Source organism: Chroicocephalus ridibundus, chromosome Z, assembly GCF_963924245.1.
Source record: "Chroicocephalus ridibundus chromosome Z, bChrRid1.1, whole genome shotgun sequence".
NCBI lineage: Eukaryota > Metazoa > Chordata > Aves > Charadriiformes > Laridae > Chroicocephalus > Chroicocephalus ridibundus.
In genome coordinates this window covers 23,686,129-23,703,926 of record NC_086316.1, presented here as the reverse complement: position 1 = coordinate 23,703,926, position 17,798 = coordinate 23,686,129, and the positions used below count along the sequence as shown (strand labels likewise).

The following is a 17,798-nucleotide window of genomic DNA, read 5'->3' as shown; positions in this document are numbered from 1 at the left end:
TGCCATGAAAATAGTTATGTTTCACTTGCAGTTGTTGCCTGAAGGTCACCCATTACAGATTTTGCCACAATGCAGGAGCATTTATACAAACAAGGCTTATTGCAAGGAAGTGTGGGCTACTGGGAAAGTAGATAGTGTATGTTACAACATATCTAACCAAAAATCAGTTCTCACTGCTCTTCAAATTGCACGTACGTACACAGAATGACAGTAATATCTCAATAGAATAAAGTTTAGTGCCAGTACTTTGTGCAGTTCCTAATATACTTTCTTCCTCTATATTTTTATGCAGTTTTCAAATGTGAATTTTTGTGCAACTATTTCGCATTCTATTGCTTAAAGAAAGGTATAAAGATTTTTGAGACAAGAAGATGAAGGCTTCTAGTGGCTACATACAGTATTATTTCTGTACATTTTCCATGCTTCTCAGTCACTTGTAGCTCTTCCATCCGATTTCACACCAGATGTTCACTAAACCAGCAATCAGATGCTGGGAAAGTACTTAAGAAATTAATTTGTCAAACATCTAGTCTATATGCTAACACTGATGACTTCCACTGCAGAAGAGAGGGGACATGCTGGACAAGAAAGAAACGGTCCAGCTGGGACACTCAGAGTGTTTCAGACCAATAATAGTATAGAGGTGATTTTACTTTGTGGAACTAAGATGTTAGCAGGGCCTAAGGAGAGGTAGGTGCTAACGATTTTGCCTTCTGCTGTGCCTGTCAGTCTGGCTTCAGAGTCAGCAGGAGATACCTTGGATTTTATCCAGTGGCACTGTGTGGTTGTCTGCAGCAGAAGTTTGGGGTGAAGCAGCCAGGCAGCGGAAAGACTGCAAAGATCTTGGAGCAGACACAAGTGCCCAGAGGTGTGCAAATAGTGCAGATGGGACGTGACTGACTCTGGGTGTATTTACAGACTGTCAGCCTTTTCAAACAAAAAAACAACTGTCGATCACATGGGAAAAAGAGAGGTCAGCCTGAAGGGCTCTTTTGAAGGATGGTAGTGGTGAGGCAGGATCTATACAGATCATCCACGGAGATGCACTGTCGAAAGAGCTGTCCTGAGGAAGGGACTGGTGGTGATGACTGAGCTCTGTGGAAGGTGCCTAGAGGTGAGGAAGAGTTGATGTGGTTACAGCAGTAATGTGATTACTCAGAAGGAACAGGCCAATTTGGGCATATTTAACTAGGATGGTAACAAAACACCCCATTGTAAAGAACTCCTATATATCATGGTTTGGCGTTATTTGTAAACCTGTTCACACACTAAATAAGATGTGAGAAGTGGTGCTTACTGCAGTAACCAGGCATACTGCAAGACCATCATGTTCACTTCATGCTACTTTCTGAATGATCTGACGCGTACCGAGTCACTCTCATTCAAAGTAACCTAAATTATGCATCTAAGTTTAGTGCTCAGCATAATGCATGTGTTTAAACTTCTTAAAATTGGGTCAGATTATTATTTTATGACCAATTTTTTCTTCCAATCGAAGTGCCCCAGTTAAGACGGTTCTACATTATTTATCATTCTTTTGCAAAAATGATGATTAAGTTTTGCTGAAAGACGTTTCAGAAGGTGTTTCAGCTCTTTATTATAAAAGCCAGGAACCAACTGAAGATCTCCACCTTCTATGAATTGTAATAGCTTGGTTGAAATCAATGGAAGGGTGATGTACGTAAGCTAAAAAGCTGACCTTCATATGAGTATGCAATAATTTGGATTTTTGTAGATCCTTGTACTAGATCCCTAGGTAGGATGGACCATATTGACCTTTGTTCTTACAGCTGACACTGAATGTCTAAGCCAAAGCTGGGAAAGCTATGGAAGTGGCAGTTCCCAACTTCGGATCTTTGCAGGCCAGCTGAAAGGCTGTGATAGATTGGGGCTGTAAGCTTGACAGAATGGCATTTGTGAGCAGAACGGGAGTTATTGTTAGAAACAGGAAAACACTGCTGCAGCAGAGTAGCCTTTCCAGATTGAAAGGAAATATATCCATAGATTATTCTTAAAACGAAATAATTGTACAATCCCCTCAATAGACCATGCCAAGGAATACCCTCCTGGCACCAGGTAGGCATTTTGACCTCTGCAATTTTTAGAAATTGCTCCTAGAAAGAGAAGCATTCAGCCTTCCCTTTGATGAACTCTCTTGAACTAGTCTATCTACTTGTTTTATAAATCCCTTGTTAAGGGCTGTTATTGTAGTAATGGATCTGTCCTCACAGTGGATCGTTGACTTAAGGAGGCATTATGTCTTCATTTAGCAAAGGGGTTTTTTTTGAGACACTTCTAAAGGATTTAATCAAAAGTGTAAAGTGGGATTTTAAAAGCACCTATGCAGTTTCGTTCAATTCCTTTTGAAATTGTTAAACGAAATGGACTAACAGTCTTTTTAAAAAAAAAGAATCCCATAAAGCTTCGAGGTATATCTGTTTCTTGTAATATCTGAGTACCTGTAAGGCTAGCTCTAACTGGCTTACCAAGAATTAAGCAAGCAAAGTAGCACACAGAATATGAATCTTAATCTTCCAGGTCACAAACCAGCATAAATATATCAGACATCTGTCCTCCCAAGAACAGAGAAAATAACAAAACCAGTATTGTTTTGAAGACCACCACATCCATTTTTCCCGTTTCCATTATTTTTCTTTCTGCTGGTTACATCTGATCCAGTGTTCCCAGTCCATGACTGTATTTGCCCTTCATGGGAATGAATTACCTTTTTTTCTCTCTTCCGCACCTTCACCTTTTCTATTATTCTTCCGTTCTTCAAGCTGGGTCATTCATAGGATAAAAGGCTTGTACAAAACTAGGGCAAACCAGTGTTCATCTTTTTAGTGCTTTTGCTGTGCTTTTCAGAACAGGTAGGGAGGTTTTGTGACCCGATATCTCAGAACAGAGTGAATTTTGTTCCTGAGAGAGGATGCATTCGAGGCCAGTCTCCCTTGGCACATCATTGTTCTTTCTCTCCTTCTCAGAGGATCAGTTGTATGCAGCGAGGTGTTCTTGCATGCTTATTCTGGTAGCAGTTTTTCTATTTTGTGTAATTAATGAATGGTCCTGAGGCCAGATATTCTCTGCCTGACTTGCAGAATGAGTTTACTGATGTTACGCAATTCAAAGAATCCTTGAAATATCGGTCAGAAAAAGACACTTACACACTTTTCTGTAAGAGACATCTACTTTTTAGCTGGTCATACTTAAGAAAATTACACTGTTTTTTTTTTTTAATGTGTACTTTCAGAATCTTATATTTGTCACTAAAAATAAACCATGTTGCTTCTTGCCTACTCTGCATTAGTGTCAAAGCGATAGGTTTCTGCTTGAGGGTTAATTTACTCTTTTCATTATATTTAAATTTGAAATTATTTTTAACAGTTTACTTTTTGTAATTAGGGTAGTTACTAGTTACTACCTTCTATATGTAGTTTTGAACCCATCCAGTAGTCTTTAAGTAATTTCCCATCACATTTTATAATAGGTCGTTTTCTTATGACTGGCCATTATCTTGTCTAGATAGGAACATTTTCCTGAAGCTATATGTGGGACCCCCTCAGTTTTCATTTCTATTTTTTATTTCAGATTTCTACCACTTCGAGTATCATTGTATGCCTGCACTTCTATTCAGTTCTTGTCAGCTTAAATTCACAGACAGCATGCTGAATTCTCAGCTGCGATTTCAAAGACTGAGGGCACTTAGCCACTTGCAGGTTTGAGAGGGAAAGTCTAGATTAAAACATTCTATTCATTTCAGTGAACTTTGATCTGTCCAATAATGAGCTGTATGATAGTAGGTAAGAACCTACCACGAATGTGCAGCTTGCAAGTGTATTTTACAGACCCTGAGGCACTGGTGTGTCTAACAATTAGAGCTTAGACCAAATGAGGTAATCAGACTTTTAAAGACTGGCTGAGAACCAGATGAATTTATTAAAATATTTGGGGGTTTTGGCATTCAAAGAAAAGTGGACATTGGATAAAGATGAAGAAAAGGTTTCATTTTTTCTTTATACAATCATTGAGTTAGTGTGTGCTGGAGATGGTGGTGACCAAGGGATTTTAGTTTTCACTGCCAGTTATGAGGTGAATTTAACGTCACAGAGTTCTGAAAATTTGAACACGGCAAATGTGTTATATTGCCAATATACACTTAGCCAAGCCTAAAAAGGCACACAGTGAAGAAGAATAAGTGTATTGAGACAAACAGGAAAGAAACCTGTGCCTCAATTCTGTAGAAAATGAAGTTAAATTCCACAAAAGAAAATGGCAGGGACGCATAGGTATCACAACACAGGATACAGACCTGTGCAAAATAGTAATAATCCCCAAAATTTGGGAATACTGTATGTAAGAGGAGGAATCTAATGCATGATTATAGATATTGAAGAACATTGACTTCTTCTCTTTAGAAGGTTTTGCAAAAGATTTCCATTTTAATAGAGGAGGCATTTGCACCTTCAGATGTTTCCCTATTCCCTGATGAATCCTGAGTGTTTTCCGTTCTCCCTCCGGCAGCAGGGAGTGCTTTTCTGAGTCTGTTCCTGGCATAAGTGTTGTTCAGGGTACGGTCAGGAAATAGCAGTTGTTCTGATCTAAAGCTACCAAAACCCAGCAATCTTTGCTTTTCCAGTAGGGGAGGAAGGAAGGGGAAATGTAAAATTTTGTCAAATTTTCAGAATACTTGCTTGCAAGTGGTATTTCATTAACTTGCAGGTTTAGGCCAGATTCAGTGTGTCTACTGAGTACGCTTGTTAATAAAAGGACCAATGCTTGGTACTGCAAGACAAGATGGAATTTGCTGTTCCGGCTGCAATTCTGTGCTAAGGATCATGATGTCGTATTGTGTTCGCTGACAGCGTTTGGCTGCTTTGCCATTCTCCTTCCAACCCACCAACAGGAACAGGAAGAAAAGCACAGAGATTGTTAGTTTTCACATTTAACACTTGCACTCTGTCACACTCTTCATTTTGTGAAATTTGCACAGTGACGTTTTGGAAGAAGAGGCAGGTGAACACTGAGTTCAAAAGAGACACAGCATCTCTCTTCAGTTAAGAGCACCATTTGCAATGTAATTGGGGAAATGTATAATGAGGACGCCTGTGTCGTTGTCTTCTTTTAGGAAAAAAAAGGGTTTCAATATGCAGGAGAAATTCTGTATTACTTTTATGGTAATCCATGCATGGAAAAACTCAACATAGAAAACCTAGCTGTTGAATCAGTTTTCTTTCTTTGTGCTAATTCTTCCTGTATCTCTTGTCGCTGAGGTGGCGTGGAGCACTGTTAACCTTAAGCTGTACTGGGAGGTAGGGTTGGTTCACAGAAACTGAACTTGAACCTTCAGGGCAAACCTTCATGTGTATTTGGACATAAGCTGTTTTCCATTTTGTCGTAGGGACATTCATTTCAGAAATGTGGCCTGAAGTAACAAGGTATCCAACTTTTTCCAAGTCCCCTCCTTTTATTGACATATTTTACTGGTACTTTGCACTTTATTTACAGGAAAAAAAAAGAGTCCGCTTCTAAATATTCAGTTGTTGACACAGAAATACAGGAGGGTTCTGAATTTTAATTGTAAGAATTAGGTTAGATACCAAATGTTTTGAAACTATTTAGATCAAGAATTGAAGAGTTCCTATCTGAACATTAACTGCAGCACTGTTTGTGCATTCATTCATCATGTTTCATTACTTCCTGTAGCTAGTATCTTCAGCTATGATAACTCCCAGCAGCATGCTTGAAGAACTGGATTTCTGTAAAATAATGTCTTTGCTTACAAATTGCAAATGTCTAAAATTTCATGTTAAGGGCATCTGCATGGCTCATGGCAGCAAGCCTTGCACAAATTGTGCATGTGAAGCTCTGAAGAGTTGTGCAGAAATCAGATATATGCTTTTATCCATTTCCAGTTAAATGCCTAGCTGGAATTATGTTTAAGTGGATAAGAGATTGGCACATTCTTGCATGATATGCAAGCATGCCATACATAAATCTAAGAGCAATTTGAAAATTATACTGAGAGCATCTGCTTTTTATTCAAATAAATTTACTAAAATAGATGTAAAGCTCTAATTACAAATTGGGCTCTGTCATCTGTTAAAGTGTTGAAATTATTAATATTCTTTGATATTTTCTTTTGCTTAATTGAAAGATATTCTGTTTTCTGAAAATAAAAATTAATATAGAGCTTAAAACTTTGTACATCTCTCTGACTTAGGAAACGATAATAACCTTCACTTCACTCAAGTGGCTTCCCTATATTCAAGGGCATAACTGCATAGTTGCATAGTTATATTTTCTAGGCAAAGTACGCGGAAATCGATGTCGTGCATGTTATTTTGTGAAGTCCTGATTATTCTAAAGGCTGTTGGAGGAAGAGTGGAAGGAGAACTGGCAGGTCCCACATCAGCCCTGCTGGCCAGTTTTGGGACCCCCGCCTCTGCTTCCCATCAAGGCTGTGCCCAAAAGGGGTTCCTCCAGTGGGCTGCCTGCCTTTTTCTCTGTCACATGACAAATTTCCTTTCTACCCTGCATCCACACAAATCAACATATGATACGTTTCCTATTACCTCACTCAGTTAATAAAGGAACACAACAGAAATGCTTTCTTTTGTATTTTACATCTTTTTTAGCTTCAAAGCAGCTTACCTAGTACGCTAATCCCTTTTAACTTGTGTGTGATTGACTGCAGATCAAACAGATGTCCTGAAGAATATATTCTAATATGTAAACCTCCATAATGGCAGTATTATCTACTTCTATTAAGCTAATGTTGTGGATGTGACAAAATTATATATACTTATTATAATATATTATATTCAATGTGACAGTAGTCATAATAATTACTAACTGTGTATATTACAGTTGTACTTCATGAGTTATAAATAAATGCCTGGCTTGAAAATTAATATGTAAGTGAAGCCACTTTCAAAAAGACGCAAAGCAACATTTCTTTGTTACGCAAATTAATACAAGGACTGTCACAGCAGATACACTGGTTGTACTAACTGATTTAACAAAATTTGGATAATTGACAGGTATTCTGAATTCCCTGTGAAGTCTTGTCCTGAAGGAAGATATGAGACAGTGACTAAACAGGATCCTATTATAGGGATAGCTTACTGCAAAGCGTTTTACAGTGCACTTGAAGTCACAGTAAGGGAAGAGAACATATATAAATATACTATTTATAACCATTTGTGTAGGTAAATCACAGCACAAGAAAAAACATGATTAGTCTCCATAATGAGAAGCGTATACTGTCTGATGTGATCATGCTTGTAGCCTCTTTAAATAAACATGCCTTATATGCATAATAAACCCCATATGTCGAGGCAAGGTGTCAGGCAGAGAGGAGGAATGAAAGAATGGGAGAGTCTTTTCGTTTGCGTGCATATACTTTCTTATAATCGCGGTCAGTGTAGGCAAGCAGGACCAATGGTTGGGTTGGTATCAAGGTGTGTTTTGCAGGGCAATTATATACGTTCTTCCCTTGAATCTGAACTGCATTGCCATGGGCATGGCATGCAACTGGATGACTTGTAGGAAGAACTAACAATGTCCATCCTAACGCATTGTTGGATTTTTTTAATTAAAAAACAATTTCCATTTGATGTATTCCAGGCACAAAGTGTTTATTTCTTAAAAAAAATTTTTTTAAGGCTTGAAGGTGAATCCTTTTAGAGAGGGGTGATTCAACACATCACATACAGAGATGACTTCATGGGAGCCGGGAAATCGTCTCGGCCTTTTCCTCCATTTGGTGACAACATTTTAACAAGGGCTTCATGAGTGTCCCAGGGAGACCTTTCTAGCACATTGCTGTCAAGATAAATAAGCAAGTAGGTAAACTGTCAGGTTATGTAGGAAACCTATTGAAGTGCTGCCACTGCCTGGGAGAGGATTGCATTTGTGTCCTAAATGTGCTATTTCTGAAGCAACGTTAAGTAATGGTTTCATACATGGGATAATCTGTTTAGAGGATGATTTTGAATGAGTAGCTTCATCATTTTGCCAGCTTACATTCATTCCTTTTTCCTGTTTGTTGTAAACAGATTTAAAACTAGTTTTTCCTGTTAATGATGCATTTAAATTGTTGTAAGGGAAATAGGGTGGGTTTTGTTATGACAGCAGCCTGATTTTTCAGTACCTTGATTCAGAATTATTTTGTCAAAAGCATTTTTGTAGACCTGAGTGCAAAGCTTTTTTTGCCAGGACACAGAAAAGATTTACGGTCAAAAGAGCCTGGCAATGCTGCCATCAGCAATAAGGAAATGAGGGTATTGTATTCGCTATTATCTCTAATAGAGGAAGTGGAATAAGCACTAATGATCATGCTGCAGACCTACTGTATTACAGTTAACGTCCAGGGCAGCAAAAAGTCAGGGTCATATTCGCTAAGTTGTTATCATCTTAAATTTTGCTTTCATCTAGGTAAGGTGTCCTTCAATCATTTTGGAAACAAGTTACTACAGTATTAATTTTGAAAAATATTTGGAAATAGCAATGGAAGTGATTAGTTAGCTCTTGTTTTAACTCGCAACACACCACAAACACAGTGCCAAATGCTGCTGTTTTCGAGCCAGTGCCTGCAGTTGTTTCTCATTCCAAGGGTCTGACGTTTACAGGGAGGTTGTCGTCTAAGAACTGATTAAGGACTCGAGGATTCAACCTCTTCCCAGTTCATCTCAGCCAGATGAGCAATTTGCCTGTATCTTCATTTATAAGATGGGTAGTTGAAAATACTATGTGAGGAGAGTGCTGACCCAATGCGAAGGCTGGGTCTGTCTGCCTGATTAGCTGATCTTTGGGGAATCGTTTGGCCATGGGCAGGCCTTCTCTTTTAAAGGGAGAACCGCCTGGCACAGGGAATAAGCTCTGTGCTGACATGGGGTCTGAGTCTTGGCTTTAGACAGCCACCCATTTCTGTATGCTAGCGAGCACCCTGTTAGCAATTAACAAAGCACAAGTAAAGGAAAAAGACTGCCTTTATCTCAAGTTTATCCTGCTAATACTCCTTTTCTATTGTAATTTTTATTGCATGTATGGTGCAAACTGTCATGCAGGGACATGGCATCCAAATATCTGTCCCTGGGGAATGTAAATAGTGTACAGGCTGTATCTACAAAATATACAATATACAAAATATAGGAGCTGGGCAAGGCCATGAAACTTCTGAGCTGGAGAAGCTCCTAAAACATCCTGAGAGCCCCACATGCTGTGTAGAAACAGTAAAAAACTAGCAATTGGATGCCAAAGAAAGGGTCAGGAAGGATTCGTGGCAGATCCCAACAGAGACTGAGGAGGTTTTGCCTCAGAAATTGCCCCAGGGAAATATCAAAGTAGAAAACTACTCAGGTGTGCATCAATAGATAGAGGAGAAACGCTAACTAGCACTGCAGGAGCGTCACCAGTAACTACTGCTCTTCATGCAAACCGTGCAGCCTGGATAAAGTGATAGCTGTGTGGACAGATATTATCGCATTACTTCTCTAAAAGCTAAAAGGCATCTAGTTAAATGCTACATTGAATTCCCTAAAACTTTTCTAAGGTTTGAGGAAACATATAGAGGATTAATGACTTTTAGAGAATTCAGTGTAGTGAGAAGGGCCTAAACACATCTGTGTACGAGAGCTTCCCCCCCGTCCCCTGCGCAGCCAGAGGGCAGGAGCATTCCCGGTTCCTGCAGTATGGTGCCAGGCAGAAAGTGCCCGAGGAGCTGTCATCTTCTGCACTTTTGCAGAAGTCACTGCTTTGACCCCAAAAAGGTTTGCTGAAGCCTAGGGAGGCCCCTTTCTTCAGCTCTTCCCCTCCACAGGGCTGTGGTTTTCTGTCTCCCAAGCCTGCCGTGCCTGCAGACCTAAAGGCTTGTCTCCCTGTGTCTTGCTGTTCCTTCCTCAGTAATGATGGTAAGCTTAAAAATACATTGATTATTCAGAAGTAAATTGCAAGTGAACCTGTGGAAAAAAAAAAAAAAAGAAAAGACATTTGCAAAAAAATTGCTTAATAGTACTATTACAGCCTTGTGCGATTTTTAGTCTCCAATTTTATTGTACTGGACTGACTAGATAGCAGGCTCTCAGCAAAATGGCTATTTACAAAATTACATTTTTTCATTAGGTAATACGGAAGCTTACCTAAATCTCCATGCTTGTGGTTTGAAAAAACACTAAAAGAATTTCTGCTGTCTTCGAGGGAGATTCCTGATGTGCCAAGGGGGTGGCATAAGCTAAGACTGAGTGACATTGATCACTCTTAAACAGGCTGTGTAATAATTTATCAGTCATTGTTTCAGATAAGTGGCTCCATTTCTGTGGACCTGACAGCATGAGTGAAACAAGATTCCTTATTCATTCCCTTGAGAATCCTTAATGGTCCCCTGAAATGCCATCAACTGTGGATATTTTGGAACTTGTAATGAGTCTGTTTTTCTCCTTTTTCATTTACTCTTTTCTGATACTTTTTATGTCCCTGTGTGACATGGTGTTCTCATACTGGTTTGCTGGCAGATGCAAGTTGCTTTCTGAACTCTTTTACCTCCATTTGTAATGTTTCTCAATGACTATCAAGAAAACCAGGGAATGTCTTGGCTTTAAATTACACACATACCCCTCTCTGCTTTTCAGTTGAGGTTTTCATAGACTCCTGTGTCTGAAGATCTAAACTCTAATAGAGGTGAATAGTGAAGCTAATGTTTTTGGGAGTCAGTGCCACTTCACTGCTGTGGATTTGGAGTGTGTGATGGTGCATGTTTCTTCATGAGCTAGAAATAATGAGAGAAGATAAATGTGAGAACCAGGCTGTCTCCTTGATTCAGGTAGTGGGTGATCAGGGGCGCTTTCAGGAGTGTAGGCCTTCCAGATTTATTACATGGTGCCTGAACGTAGTGCACAGCCAGTGGCAGTTTGGTTTCTGGGCACTGAGAAATTGGATTGTTTGGTAAACAGTGCTGGATGTGGCGGTGTTTGGTGGATTTTGTGACACAACTCCTTGTACAATAGTAATGATGGGCAGCAGATGGAGTGTAAACAAACAGTATATTTCGTTATTGGAATGTGCTTTTCCAAATAACCTGCTCAGCTGAGTCCATTTGATAAGCAGGAATAGCAGAAAATCAGTATGCTGTCAGTTAGGAAGTAAACATACACGTCTTTTATTGCTTGGGGTTTAAAATTACTTTCTTGTACTGTTGTGGTTCCCCATCTATAAAGTATTATCATACTTTATGGTAATAAAATATGGTAATTCTGGATTTTATTTTAGGGTGCAAGATTTAGCAATTACAGAGCTATGTACCATAAACTATCAGGTCTGCAAGTCGGTCCTTTTTCTTGCATCTGACTGTGCCTGTTTCACTGGTGTTCTTGTATCTTTCTATGCGACACATTTAGGCAAGTTTTTATGTTGCTATAAAGAACTTTGAAAGGCATGCAATAAAAAACTCTCTCAGTTTTAAAGCCTTAAAATTATGTCCTTCATTTAAAAATCAAGATTTAATCTAAAACTCCATTATGATGTGATAAGACGTATTATGGAACGTTGTTGCTAACAAAAAATTCAACATGGTTTTCTGTGCAGATATAACACCCTGGAATAAATTTGGATGTGTGTCTGTCTGGAAGGATGAATAATTGAACAAACTTACAAACTAGAAACTTAACAGCTCCATATCTCTCATAAATAAGAATTCTCTCTTCCTGCAAGCACGCTTCATTGAAGTGTCTTTAATTTGAGCATCACGTGATCACTCAGATGTATACTGAAGTTGCATCTTGTCTTGTAGTCCTTCCCTTGGTGACAGGATTAAAAGATCTTTTTTTTCTTCCTGGCTGCTTAAATTTTTCAACCTAGTGAGAGATATGGTTGGTAAAGTCTCAAAGGTGTTAGTTTCCTCTAAAATGTGGCTGTAATTAGTCCGTTGTCTGAAAAATTATTAGTGAGAGTGAGCAGACAGGCTCTTTAAATCTTGTTCCTCAAAAAAGAAAGGCTAGAAGACACAAATATGATGACGCTAATGTCCTGAAGAGCAGATCTGTGGAAACAGGGGTTTCCCTTCCCTAAGATCTTCATCTCGAGCCTTGTTTTTGCTTCTGACACCCTCCCTCTGACTTAATTTCTCACTGGAAATCCAAAGTTGGGAGGACCAACAAGCAGATAAGTGATGGTTCACTGCCGCAGGCAGCCAAAGCACCACAGCTCCCCACGAACTGGCAGTTGCTTGGTGGCGAGCCACCAGTGTCCCCTCAGAGAGGTGCTTCCACCACCCAGCCGCTGCTTCTGCTTCAGGTGTGCAGGGGTCCCACCACCACCCTGCAGCAGCAGAGGGGAAGCTCCTGTCCATTCCTGTGCATGGCTGGGCTTTGCCCTTGTGGCCAAAAAGGCCAATGGCATCCTGGGGTGCATCAAGAAGAGTGTGGCAAGCAGGTCGAGGGAGGTCATTCTCCCCCTCTACTCTGTCCTGGTGAGGCCGCACCTGGAGTACTGTGTCCAGTTCTGGGCTCACTGGTGCAAGAAGGACAGGGAACTGCTGGAGAGGGTGCAGCAAAGGGCTATGAAGATGATTAGGGGGCTGGAACACCTCTCTTATGAAAAAAGACTGTGGGATTTGGGTCTTTTTAGTCTGGAAAAAAGACGACTGAAGGGGGATCTTATCAACGCTTATAAATACTTAAAGGGTGGGTGTCAGGAGGATGGGGCCAGGCTCTTTTCGGTGGTGTCCAGCGACAGGACAAGAGGTAATGGGCACAAACTTGAGCATAGGAAGTTCCATCTAAACATGAGGAGGAACTTCTTTACTTTGAGGGTGGCAGAGCACTGGAACAGTGAGGCCAGAGAGGTGGTGGAGTCTCTGTCTTTGGAAACATTCAAAACCTGCTTGGATGCGTTCCTGTGCAGCCTGCTCTAGGTGACCCTGCTCTGGCAGCGGGGTTGGACTAGATGCTCTCCAGAGGTCCCTTCCAACCCCTGCCATTCTGTCATTCTGTGATTCTCTGCAGGGGTTGCTGGAGGGGTCGTTCCCCTCCACGTTGGATGCTCTCCCGAAATCCCATTCTCCAAACGATGCAGCACAGTGATGCCATGTACTCGATACTCAGCTTTGGGTTTTTGCAGAGCACGGAGGAACAGGCAGGAGGGACTGCTGTAGCTCACGTGAGGGTTAGCTCATGCTCCAGCAGTTAGAATGATCTCTGCCATGATGAGCCATCCTGGGTGTTGCAGCACAGCAGGCTGCTTTCAGTGCCTGTGTAATGAGTGCCACGTGCGTGCCATTCAAATGCAGCAAACCACGGTGGCTGCACTCACATGAGAGAAAGAAAAAAGGGACGCAGTTCTGTCTAACAACACGGCATAACTCTTCATGCTGCTTGTAACCCGTCTGTCATGAGGAATCGATTTATCATCACTTGTTCCCTTGCTTGAATATAAGGATTCAGTGGCAAAACTGATGAGCGAGAAATGTAAAAGAGAGGTCTGTCTTCTCCAAGAAGGTTGAAATATGTTTGAAAGTGTGGGCCATCATTCAGTGTCCATCCAGAAACTGACATCTTGGCGGTATTTATTTTCTAAATTATGAATTCTGCTGTTCACTTATCCATTGGTAAATCAAACAGGTGAACGTAAGCTGAGTTTTATTGATAAGAACAGCATGGTTTTAGACAAAATACTCTTAACAAATAAGAGATGATGTCACTATTTTGAAGGATTTATCTCATTTTCTGTGCAAGCATGACTCCCCGCAATAATCTGTATGTATGTGTGGTTGTCTAGAAGGACAAACCAGTCAAAAGAAATTACTAAGTCTGCAAATAAAATTAAAAAGCTCCAGTCTCTAGTAAACTCTGAATTATCTAGTTGGATAGCGTGAAGAAAAAATCTGATAACATGCAGAAAAGCCAACTCAAAGACAAAATCTTGTATGTTTTGCCTTTAAATACCCATGTGCTCACTGAAACTTGCAGCAAGGATCATCTCCAGTATGTAACTTTTGAATATAAAATAACCTTTTTTCCAGCCCTGCAGGTTTTTGCACTTGTGTCGGTGTGAGACTGCTGCTGTCCTGTGCTGGGCCATCACAAGTGCTACCAGTGGAGATGTTGAAGCTGCCACTTTCCTAAGCTAAATTTCAAAGTAGGGGTCTGCAAAGGATGCCCTGTTTAGGCAGAATACAGACCTGCTTCCTTTTCAGACTTGCTGCCTTTTCTCCATCTCTGCTAATGCTGTGGAGGAAGCAGCAGACTGAAGCAGGCATGTGTCTGAGCAGATCCTTGAGTGTCTGTTACAGGAACGCATGGAAGATATTTATAATCGTGTTTTAGTGATATGAAGAAATGTTTAAATAATATAATAAAGGTACCTCCCAAAATATCAGTCAAGGTAAACAGAAGAGTGATATAGTTGGGCTGACATTGCTGCAAGAGAATTTGTTGAGAAATAGCTATTGCAATAGCCAGTTAATAGTATCTCTTTGGGGGATCCTTTTAAGGTCTGTTGCAGATTACCCAGTAATCTAAATTAAGGACCAGATGCTGGGGCTCTTTTCTGGTGCTCTGAGCATGCTCTATGGCTCACATCACGCATCAGGCTGTGGAGACGATGGGCAGCTGCGTGGCTTTGGCAGGTGGACCTCTGCTCCTGGTGTCCCCACCACCACACAGTTGTGCGAGACATACCCCACCCTGGGCTGCGTGGCTCCCCGTGCTCCAGCCTGCTGCCAGCTTCCCCATGAAACAAATGCCAGCGCCTGATGGATTTAGATAGGCTTAGGCGTGTAACTCGGATAACTCTATCTTCCCCAGAAAACCTTTAATCTATTAAAGCAAATATTCATGAAGCTCTTCTGCCCTTCAGGTTTGATGTACTCGATCTGATGTAGTTAAACTGTTACACAGAATGGACATGTGACTTTCTAAAAGTAAATTATTCACCTCTGTGTTACCTTTTAATTAGTGTTTTTCCTGTACTTTTCTTTTCCTGTTGTGACCTTTTCTTTTTATTGTTTCTTAGGATTGTCTTTTTCCGCATGAAATACAGACTGATGTATCTAAATAGTGAAATATCATGGAGTGGTTCATAGCTTTCTGCCAATTTTCAATTTGATTGATATGTTTAAAATCATAGAGTTGATGTGTTTGATCTAGGCAAGGAAAATTCAATTCTTTAATATGGTAGGGCACAGTTGAGTCAAAGAAAATAAGTAATTCAATGGACTGTTGTTTTCAAACGCTAACGATCTTCCTCAGAGGGTTGGAGTTTGTTTCAGAGCTGTGTCCAATATGTTGCGTGCTTCGCAAGGGTCTTTGGCTGTAATCCTTTCGTGCAGCTTTGGAAAGGTAAAAAGAAGTGACACCAGCCAAACAAGGTAGCTCTTTATGATTTACCACTGGCCCTCCCATTGGCGATCGTAAGAACAGAAGAAAAGCCTTTTTCATAGCCCTTCCCCAAAGATCAGATAAAAACATTCCTTACACAGCCTCTTCCAAAAGTCTCATCTGCAGCCAGTGGTGATGAAAAAAGCCTGGCAGCCCTTCAAGCATGAGACCCTTAAGATCCCAGAGTGCCCACAAAAGCCTACTCATTAAAAAAATGATTAGAAAAGCATTGCGTACACAGAAGTGTGCCCTTGCCAGCAGGGACTGCAGACGTGTTTGTCACTGGACTTCTTGACTGTGTTTCTTGTTATCCTGCTGTAGCTTAATGCTGTTCTGTTAATGTTGCAGCACTCAGGAGGAGTGCACAGTTTTTTTCTGATTAGAAAAAGTAGTTTGTATTTTATCAATATTCTGAGCTCTGAATTGCACATGGGGAAAGAGGCTATCTGCCAGGGCAGGGAGATAATCAGAGGCCATGTGGACCTTCTCTCTCATTCCTCCAGTAATATTGAGGAGGGGGCAGCTGCATTCATGCTTTTGGGATGATCAATTAATGCAAAAAAAATGCTGGATGGACAGCTGCATTTGTAGTACTCTCTGTACTGTAGAACTTCTCCAGTTCCTACAAGTCTGGACCCTTCCTCACACAGTCCAGCAGGCCAGCAGATAGCTGCAAAGAAGCATGCATCTAAAACGTTGGGCCCCTCACCACAGGAAAGACATTGAGGTGCTGGGGCAGGTCCAGAGAAGGGCAATGAGGCTGGTGAGGGGTCTGGAGAACAAGTCTTATGAGGGGCGGCTGAGGGAGCTGGGGTTGTTTCACCTGGAGAAAAGGAGGCTGAGGAGAGACTTATCGCTCTCTGCAACTACCTGAAAGGAGGCTGTAGCGAGGTGGGGGTCGGTCTCTTCTCCCAAGTAACAGGCAATAGAACAAGAGGAGATGGCCTCAAGTTGCACCAGGGGAGGTTTAGATTGGATATTAGGAAAAATTTTTGCACTGAAAAGGTTATTAAGCACTGGAACAGGCTGCCCAGGGAAGTGGTTGAGGCACCATCCCTGGAGGTATTTAAAAGGCAGGTAGACACAGTGCTTAGAGATATGGTTTAGTGATGGTTTTTGTCAGAGTTAGGTTGGTGGTTGGACTAGATGATCTGAAAGGTCCCTTCCAACCTAGGTGACTCTATGATCAAAGACCCAGCTCTGAGCACCTCTCTGGATGCAGTGTTTTCTACTGAAACAAAACTGAATCTAGCTTTGTGCCTGTTGTCCTTCCCTTCCCCTGCAGGATTAGGCCCTTTAAGATATTTAGATTTGCAGTGGGAGTAACCGCATGAGATTTGAGAATAAGCTGTAGCACCTCACATACTGTAGTTTTCTTTAGCTGCAGCTGCTAACCAATTTGATTTCCTCTTAATTTTACACCCAAATGTGCGAAATTTATTTGAAAGTAACAAAGTATACAAGAATGAAATATTCAAGCAAGGTCTGTGCTTTTGAGAAGCTGTTAAGTTACATTTCTTTCTGTGATCTTTGGCAATGCATGCAATCGTACTTAAAGTTTCATTTAGGGACTGCTGCTTCTGTAATGACATAGACATATGGGACCTTATAGTAAGAATGACTGGCTGATTTTCATTGTGTAGCTTTACTAAATAATGATTTACTAATGTAAATAGTAATTTAGTAACGTAATGATTTAGCGACCAGAGGATAATGTGATATCTCTGAAATGTTCTATGCTTATCTGCACATCTGTCCCGGGAAAATACCACACACATCAGCTGCAACTTATGGGGAAGGTAGTGTTTTTCAAAGTGAAAGATATTGTGACTTTCTTTACTGATCTGCATGGCGCTTTGTCCAGTGTCGGGAGATTCACTCCCTAGTTGCCCTCTAGCCCTAGTAATGTTTGCTTTGAATCAAGAGCTGGTATCCCTGTCACAGTGGACTAGAAAGAAGCTGCAGTAAGTCAAGTGTTACACGCTTGAACTGAAACTCACGTCTCTACACTAGGCTATTATTTGGCCACAAGAAGAGGCTCTGCTTTTCCCATCCTGACTACCGAGAGTCAATTAGGTGTCAAGTTCAAATCACAGAAGCTTTAAAGGGCTTGGTTTTTTAGAGAAGGTGGTAAATACAGCACACATTGTGTTTAGGCAAGAAGGAGTTTCTGAGTGCCACTGCACTTTAATGCAGGATTGTCATTGACCATAAGACCGTGGCCTGAGCAGGGTGCAGATATTTTCAGGTCACACTGGAAGGATTTTCTGCCCCTGGGATCTTTCACTGGGGCAGGCAACTCTGATGATCACTTTATTGGCAGAGTTCATCTTAACATGTAATATAGTCATGGTATTTAAAGCTAACTGTTGCAGTATATTTGTGAATGAATGTACTTTAACCACATGGAAAGGCACTTCGAACTTG

At 40.8% G+C, this 17,798-nt stretch overlaps 1 protein-coding gene across 1 annotated transcript in view; it reads left to right on the top strand.

The window, feature by feature from the left end:
- CAMK4 (calcium/calmodulin dependent protein kinase IV) overlaps window positions 1-17,798 on the top strand; it is a 171,551-nt gene that overhangs the window by 113,236 nt on the left and 40,517 nt on the right. The gene's annotated exons all lie outside the window — the stretch shown is intronic.